The sequence below is a fragment of the Macrotis lagotis genome, chromosome 3 (assembly GCF_037893015.1).
Source record: "Macrotis lagotis isolate mMagLag1 chromosome 3, bilby.v1.9.chrom.fasta, whole genome shotgun sequence".
Classification (NCBI taxonomy): domain Eukaryota; kingdom Metazoa; phylum Chordata; class Mammalia; order Peramelemorphia; family Peramelidae; genus Macrotis; species Macrotis lagotis.
In genome coordinates this window covers 180742672-180752026 of record NC_133660.1, presented here as the reverse complement: position 1 = coordinate 180752026, position 9355 = coordinate 180742672, and the positions used below count along the sequence as shown (strand labels likewise).

At 32.0% G+C, this 9355-nt stretch overlaps 1 pseudogene; it reads right to left on the bottom strand.

Annotated features, from left to right (window-relative positions):
* Window positions 1-241: 241 nt before the first annotated feature.
* LOC141516346 (biogenesis of lysosome-related organelles complex 1 subunit 2-like) lies at window positions 242-583 on the bottom strand (annotated as a pseudogene).
* Between the last annotated feature and the right edge of the window lie 8772 nt (window positions 584-9355).

Below are 9355 nucleotides of genomic sequence, written 5' to 3'. Positions count from 1 at the left end.
ATTGAGAACCAGAGTCTCTCCTCTGAGTCTGCTCCAAATTTCTGAGCCTTGGTCCAGGACATACAAGATGAAGATCCAGTAGGTGGATGGCGTTTTAGGAAAACATCCAGGGGAGCCAGTTACACAGTCAACAGCGGCATTGCTTCCTCTTGAAGTAAAGAAGTTTGACAAGTTTCATCCCATGAATTTCAGCTCTTAAAAGACATTCCTGCCATTAAAGTCTTTGAAGTAAAGAATTCTTTCATTGCCTCTTTAACTTCCTGTACTTTGCCTTCAGTTTCTTTCAATATACATCCAACTTGTAGGCTGCTTGCTCAAGAGCTGTTACTTGCTCCTCAATTAAAATGATCTGATCTAGATAAGCACAAGCACATATTTCTGGTTTAAGTCCTTTTGGTTTGTACTTATGTTTCCTGTAATGTCTTTCATTTCCAGATACTTCAAGCTAGTCAGGTTGTTCATATTATCCCATAGTTTATAGTCTCCACTGGTGGCTGTCACCTCACCTGTCAAATACATGACCATTTTGGAGAACAGGTCCTACAATGTCTGCCTCAGAGAGCTCCGAGGTCTCTTTGGTCATTTCCTCCTCATCATAGTCTAGACCAGGGAAGGAGTGGGGGTGGCAGGGGAAAGATGGGGACAGGAAGTACTGAATTACTTAATAAGAAAACAAATTTATTCCTGATGCTGGAAGAAAAACAAAGCCTCAAAATAATAATAATAAAAAAACAACACCTTTTTTTCTTATGCTAGACTATGTTTAGTTATAGAAAAAGGAAATTTGGTGTAATTCAGAGGTAGAACTATGCAGATGTATCTTCCTTCTATAATATACTTCTGACCCTATTCATTTGTCACAAAAAAATCATTATTACCCCCCAAAACAGTCAATTCTTGTTTCGATATTTTAGATTTTCTTCCACCAAGATTCTTGAATAGGATCGTCACTGGTCCTTGACTATTAACAGAGGCATAACAACAAGCACAACTGTCTAAAGCTATTTTTGTATATCAGCAATTACCCTTAATTTTATATTATTATATCATAGCCTCTTCTCTAATTTCTTTATCATTATATAGTCTTGCACAAGTTCAAATGGGTGCATATCATTAGATTGAAAATCTTGCAAGAATCCCAGGAGGAATTGATTTGATTAAAAATATTAAATTTGAACTTTACAAATTCTTGAAATTATCTTGTGAATCATTATCTTCTGTTAACAAAACTCTATTAGTTTCAATTATGTAGATCTGAAAGCTTCTTCCAGTTTTATCACTTCTAAAATTTGCTATGCTGTTTGCTTTTTCAATAGTATACTTTTTTGTTTATGAACCACTCTGTTCCACATTGTAAAAAAAGTGTTTATATGAGATTTTCTGTCACTTTTCTTGATTGTCAGTTCATCCATGGTCTTCCTAAATATTTCCTTCAACAATTTATTTTCTGAATATATAGATGCCAGATATTCTTTTGCATTTTTATTTCAATCCTAAGCTATTTTGAAGGCTCTGTCATTGTATTCTTTCTATTTTCTAGTAATTTAATTATTGTTACACAATTATAGTTTCATTCATTGTAAAGATTTCTCATTTTTATCTTTGTAATATGTTTATTTCTTTATGACCATTTTTGCATTTACTTTTTTCTTTGATCATTCATGAATTTTTCCAATTAAAATTGCTTTACTTTGTTCTTTGAAGAAGTAGAATCAAGGCCTCTAATACTATTAAGGAAGCACAAATATCAAAGAGAGGAGAGGGAATAGTTTGCTCACTCATCTAAGAATCAAAAACTGATTTCTAAATGGTATTACAATTAAAATTGTAGAACTGGAAGACATTGGGATAATGAATTATGCTTTTTTTTAAATATACTGAGAAACTCTGAGGTAGTATCCTATGATTTACTATGAAAATATGTGGAGAAATTTTGAGACACCGTAGTGGCTTGGCTTCTCTTCTCTTTTATGTGCCCCATGCAAAGTAACTGCATAATCTCCTTGATTTTGTTGGTCTCTCACTTAAAAAAAATCAGAACTCTCAAATAAACAAATGAATTTGACTTTGATTTAATCTAAAAACAAATTGAGACTTGTATTTTTCTGACACCTTTTTGAAGGATCCTGTTCTTTAATTGTGTTTGTTGCATTTCTTTCTATTTAGAAGTCCTACAGGGATGGTGGGTTAATTATTATCACTCATTTCACTCTCTATTTGGGACTTGACCAGTAGTTTTTCCCATGTTTATTATGTTTTTTTGTTTAAAAATAACTCTCCCCCCCCAAAAAAAAATATGTGTTATGTCAATGTATATTGATATATACATTAATTTATTATTGCACTAATAATTCTAAAGCAAAGCTCTTTCAATATGATTAGTACAGTGAAGCAATGGAACCAAATTTAAAATGTAAAAATAACCATAAATGTGATTTAAAAAAAGTCACCTGAACTGGTTCAGGATGGAGGAGTTCAGACTTGATAAGAAATCAAATGGAAGAAGCATCAATGTGTTTGTGTGTGTGTATGTGTGTGCATGTGTGTGTGTGTATGTGTGTATTTTATATATATATAAATATATATATATATAATATATATATATACTACAATATGATGTAATGACCAAAGACATACCAAAATCTGAATGAATATAAAGAGAAATATTAAGAGAAAAGGAGAAACAATAATCTTTCTTGATAATTGTCACATCATATTTTGAGTATTTTATTCAATTCTGAAACTTGTATTTCTTAATAAGGATTTGACAAGTAAAATGAATAAGATAAGAAAGACTGAAATAAAATAATTTCTGGTTAATACTCACAATCATAGAATACATAGAATGTTTAGTCAAGATTTGTGGGAAAATAAGAGCTGACTGCCAATCTATAAGGGATTTCTTGTAGAATTCACAATAAATCAACAAGAATTTATTAATCATTTATATCATGTCAAACACTGTGAATGCAAAGACAAAAATAAGGCAGTTGTCCTCTAGAATATTATATTGTACTAAGAGAGATAGAGTGAGGGAGGTGAGGAAAGATAGAGAGATAGTGCAAGAGAGCAAGAATAAATGTAAGGTCATTTTGGGGGGAGGAAAATGCAGAATCAGGAAAAGTTTCACATAGAAGGTGGTACTTGATCTGAACTCTGAAAGAAATGGTGATTTTAAGAGATGGAGATAAGGAGAATTTGAACTTTGAAAAATAGAATCATACAAAAACAATCATTCAAATGATACTATATAGGAATTTTCAGAATTCAGTCCACAAGAAAAATCAATGAACCTTCACACTTATTTCAATTTCACTTTTAGGCCACATTAGGTTAACTTTTAAAAGTTAATAATAATTCAAATAATTTCAAGGAATCAAAACTTATAACTGAAAAGAATTCTTCCAATTTATCCAACATACCCTTTCATCTCTATTCCACCCAATCCCACCCTTCAAATTTAATAGATCAAAAAAGGCCAAAACTGTCATTAAGACTTGTGTTCAGTATTAGAGGATTCATACAAGAAAACAAAGTATCTCTTAACTAGGCTAGTTCTTTTCATTATACCAATATTTATTCTAGCTTAGTGATTTTTGACTTCTCATCAAAGTGATCTGACATCATGTTAATAATGTGTGTTAATCTTTAAAGAAAATAATAACTGTTATTAGATTAGCAATCCTTACAGTAACTCCAAGTAAGAATGGTAATTTGTGGGTGCTGGAGTTTCTAAGTGTAAGCAATATCATATTTGATAGTAAAAATAACTAACTACAAAAAGAAATATGACAGAAAAAAAGAAAAAACAAATTGAAAGAAGGTACAAACTAATCAAGAACATTCTTTGTAGCTTTATTCTGTGAAATTTTTGATGATTAATAAATTTGAAGTAATAGTTTTAAATACTTTCAAGTTAATTATATAGAAAATTCAGGATTCCTGCTATCATCAATACATAATTGGTAAAACTCAGAGATTATTGTCTTCTAAGTATTATCCATGTCCCACAGATCTGGAGCAGCTAAAAATATATTTCTTCTACACTAAGGATCAAAAACTTCAAAAGCTGTCTTCTCTACTTGTGTCTTTTGATGGGATCTGTCTCCCTTAATGTCCTTGAGAAAACACATTTCACTGCAGGTCGGTTACAAGGTTATTAAAGGTCTGTATCATAGCCTTTAACAGTGTGTCCTGACTTCCCTTGCTCCCTTCATCTTCTCCTATTTCTGATATTATCTCCTATCCTCAGAAAGTTTCATTTTATCACTTTTATCAGTTTCTCCCATTTTTTTCTTGTGCTCTCACACTGTGTCAATTTTATAACATTCCTTTCTCAGACCAAAAGTCTATATGTCTTTTAGCAATTAACTGATCTCCCAAGACATTTATGATCTATTAATTTATGCTAGGTAATTGTTTCTTCAAGTCCCTATTCATAGAATGATAGTGTTAAAAAAAGAATTGAGACAATATAATCAAATTCCCTTATTTTACAGATGAGGCAACTGAGGTACAGAGAAGTTATGACTTCCCTAGTGTCACACAGTAGTAAGGAGTATAGGATGAATTTGGACTCTGTTCTCATGGCTACAAATTCATTCCTTTTTCTATGTCACTACTGTTTAGTTAAACATAATATTCTCATATCTCCAATTTTTAAACATACATCAAGCATGATTTAATAAAATATCATTATCCATCTGGCAACAAATATATGCAAATTTATATAATCTATATTTTGGTAGTGAGTTTTTGTTGTTGTTTTGTTCTATTTCTCTGTTGAGCAGCTAGGTGGAAATGTGGACAAGCATATTAAAATTGCTAGGCCAGGAGTCAGGAGGACTCACCTTGATTAAAGCATCCTTAGACACTTACTAACTATATGATCTGGGCTAGTGACTTAACCCTGTTTGCCTCAGCTCCTCTTCTAAAAACTGAACTGGAAAAGGAAATGGCAAAAACTCCAGTATCTTTGCCAAGCAAATTCCAAGTGAGGTGACAAAGTGTTAGACACAACTGTAATGACTGAAGAACAAATTTGTCTGCTCTATAATTATTGTTATTGTTTAATTTTGTCAGAATTCTGTGATTTTTGACACATATGCATACGTATAGAAAGATAAATCACATAAATACCTATATTTAGATATTTTTATAGATGGATATTTAAGTGAATGAATGAATCAAAGGGAAGAGCTAAAAAATGTTACCCATGGAAAAATTGTAGCTGATTTCATGAGATAGAGGCCTGGGCTATCTTCCCTTTTCTTAATAGCAGAGAAGGTCCTTTCAGTTAGAATTATTGATAACATTCAGTTTTCCTGTTCCCAAAGTTCAAGTGTGCTCTTGATTTTGGAAATAATCTGTATCTCCTCTGCCCTGGATAAAAGCAACTAATGAACCAAGTGCCTGATTCCTCCTCTCTCTATGAATTTTATGAGAATGATCTATAAAAGCATTGAATATCTTTGATTAAAATATGAGAAAGGAACAGGTTTTATGTATGATTTCTTTTTAAAGTCAACCACATTTTTGCAGTCCTACAACTAAAAGAGAGGTCTAAAGCATAAATGATCAAAAAGCATATGACTCAGGTGAACAAAATGCAGCCTTGAACTTGCATATTACTCAAATGCAGCTACAGAGATAACTGTGTTCAATAATCCATTTGGTGCCTGAAAGTGTCATGGAAGATTTATTACACAGATTCTAAAAAAAATAAAAATCTTACAAATTATGAGATTTGCTAAATGTTTCCATTTATGTCTGACAATGCACTAAAGGAATTGAATCCCAGAATACTACAAATGCTTATCAGAGGTCAAAATATAATGCATAATACAAGACAGAATTACAAATTAAAATCGTATATGTATATGCACACATATGTGCTAATGCATGTATGTTTATTAGCTTCAGTGAATTTAATTATCTCAATTCTGATGATTTTGAGATCCACTCATCCAACCCTTCATTTTTGTCCATTAGAACTGCCCATAAATTTAATGAAATATTACAGTGTTATAAAAAATAAGTCTGATGACTAAATAAAAGACTACTTCTTTGCAGAGATAGGGGACTATGATTGTGGTGCTAGATCTTTTCAATCTGTTTCACTGAATTTACCTCCTGTATTTCACCTGTATTTCTTTTTATTTGTTTAAGGCAATGTGGTTAAGAGTCACTTGCTCAAGTTTATACAGCTACTCAATTATTAAGTGTCTGAGACTGATTTGAACTCAGGACCTCCTGACTCCAGGGCAGTATACTATCCACTATGTCACCTATCTGCCCCTTTACCTGTATTTCTCATTGTGTACTGTTTCTTTGAGATCTTCCCACAGAGACATCCTTCATAATAAAGAAGAAACGAAGTTCAGCAAAATAACCAATAAAGTGAAAAAGTCTGTCTAAAGAACCTTTCTGCATCATTTTTTCAAAGATGTAAGGAATGGGGAAGAGGTGTATTTTCCAGGACTCTTCTTCAGGCTTCAGTTTAGTCCCTCTAATTTCTCAGCATTCAGCTCTGATTATTTTATTATCATTTTTTTACTTGCATTGTTTAATTTATTGCATTTTGTTTTCCTGGTCCTTTTGAATTATTCCATATTACATTATATAAGCTTTTATTCATTCATCATATTTAAAATAAAGGATATCATTAGGGATTTATTTTTACAATGTTTGTCACAAATGCAAGTCATGCTAAATTAAAACAAATATTAATGCATTGTTGACTAGTTAAAGAATGTTGCAGAAGTGCAACAGATATCATTAGTCTAAAAATCATCTGTTCCCAGTATGATTTAGTTTCTTAGTAAACATTCTGAAATTGATGGTAGCCATGGAGTTTGCCATGGTAAAGCTTTTTTAACAGTGATTGAGGGGTAGGTTTTCCTTTAGGAGGGGATTTAGTGTTTGAGGTCTGTTCAGAATAGCAATAGTTTAAAGCTAGATTTGAGAGGGAAAATGCTGGCTCCCTTTTATGTTTAGGAGGGATTTGGAGGATCAAACTTACATCTTGCTCCATGCCAACATGGATTTTTTTAAAGCTGTTCTGGATGTAGAACTCCAATAAAGAGATAAAAACTTTGAAGCCCCTTAGCACTGGGTTGGTAAAAAAGAAGAGGTTATTTAGCAATTCAGTTTAAATGGATTCATATGCCATTTTTCAAAAAGTTCATACTAGTAATTTTAGCATATAACAGAACATTTTAGCTAAGGATAAGCCAATTGATTTAGAGATATATTTAAAGTTTATTCTGTGAGCAGTCAAGGAAGATGCATATGTTTTAATGTGTATAGCTTGACTTTGACTAAGATCTGAAAAGTTATGTGTATGATTTCAATTTATTTTTATTATTAACAATAATAAAAATAGTAATAATAACAAAGTATAAATATACATCTTTCTCTATATATGAACTTTTTAAGACTTGCAATACACTTTTCAAATATTTTCTTACTTTAGCCTCACAACAATGGTAGGAAAGAACCATTATTATCCCACAGAGGCTATAAGACATACCCTGAATCATATAAATAGTAATTTATATGATTTTAACTCAGGTCTTTTTGACACTAGAGCCTGCACAAAGACAACTTCTTCATCTAGTTGCAATATGAAGTTCCCCCAAACAATCTGGTTCATTATTTGAATTCTTACTCTTTATTCTCTGAAGTCTAACATATTCTTTTAGAGCATGTGGATAGAGCTTGTGGTGGTCCTGCACCATTAAAATCTATTGAAAGAGGGGCAGCTAGGTGGTGCAGTGGATAGAGCACTGGCCCTGGAGTCAGGAGGACTTGAGTTCAAATGTGACATCAGACACACCTAGTTGTGTGACCTTGGGTAAGTCACTTAACCCCACTGCCTTGCAAAAAACAAAAACAAAACAAATGAAAAAAAAGCTATTGAAGGAACCAAGATAATATTAAAAATTATGGAGCAGCTTAAGAAATCATGAGGAAAATAAAACAATAATTTTAAAGTTCTTTAAGACTCTTAAAGGGTTATAAAATGCAATTAAAATTATAGCAACAATAAGTACAACCAAAGAACTTCATGAAAAAAATCATTATGAGGCCTTCAGATAAGTAACCCATTGGACAAGTATGGTTTCAGACACCTAAGCTACAAGCTGTGGCCATCTTGAGAGCTGCCAGACCTTATGAAGGGTCAAGACTGGAACACCAAAGAGTACGTTATACTATAAGATGACTAACCCACACTCCCATACTTCCTCCTAACACATTTTTTAATATAATATCTCTATGATTGGTCAGGGGTAGATCCCTCAAGAGTTTTAATCAGAATGATCATATTAAATTTATTTGAATAAAACTATGACTTAATATGATTAATATAATCACCACACAATGTGGTATAATAGAAAGATCATTAAACTTGAAGTCTGAAGCCTTGGAGGATTCATATCCTTATTCCCATTTTTCAGATGAATAAAATGAGATTCATGTAAATTAAGCTATAGGACCATGGGCAAATCACTTAACCTACATGAATGTTTTCTTCACTTAAAACAGGGAATGCTAAAATTACCTTTCCAATGAATTTGTGAGAAAAGGGCTTTGAATATCTGAAAATTCTGTAAATTTAGAAGCTTTTTGTTGTTTTTCTTATTTTGGTCTTTTGATTAGCAGTGATTTTTCAAGATACCGCTTGCTAGTTGAAACACCTGAATGAATCATTTAGAAAACCTATAACCCTGAGACATGGAGAGGGAAAATGGTTCCTAACTGTTCCAACAGCAGTAAAAATTGTCAAGTCATATTTGTTCTATTAGAATAATGGATTATAAATGGCTTGAAACAATTCCCTCAAGTCCCATTCATCATTAAGAGTGTTTGCTCATGTTTTTTTCAGAACCTACAGGAGCAATGCTACAGTAACAAATCAAAGAAAATTCATTTTTAAATGACTTGATTTTCTATATTTTATGACATATGTAAACCTGAAACAGCTCTTTTATAATACTATGTGTACTGAGTTGTGTTCGTCCTCAATTTCCTTTCATTGATCATGTCAATCTCCTCAATCATTCTACTTAAAACACAATTTTTCCCTAAACCTTTCTCATTTTCTGTTTCCTTAGCTTTCACTAAATCTTGAATTAATGCTCCCCTAAATTTGTTAGTTTTTTTCCCTGACATTTCTGACGCATGCAGTTTTTTCACTCAATCTCCTGAGTACCTTTCCTAATTCAGATTGTTACTATTAACTTATTCCTTGGCCAATTGTCACTTCCCAAAATCATGCATATTCACTGCTATTCTAGGCTTACAAAATTCTTTACAAACATTGTTATTCAATTCATTTAAGACAGATCAATAT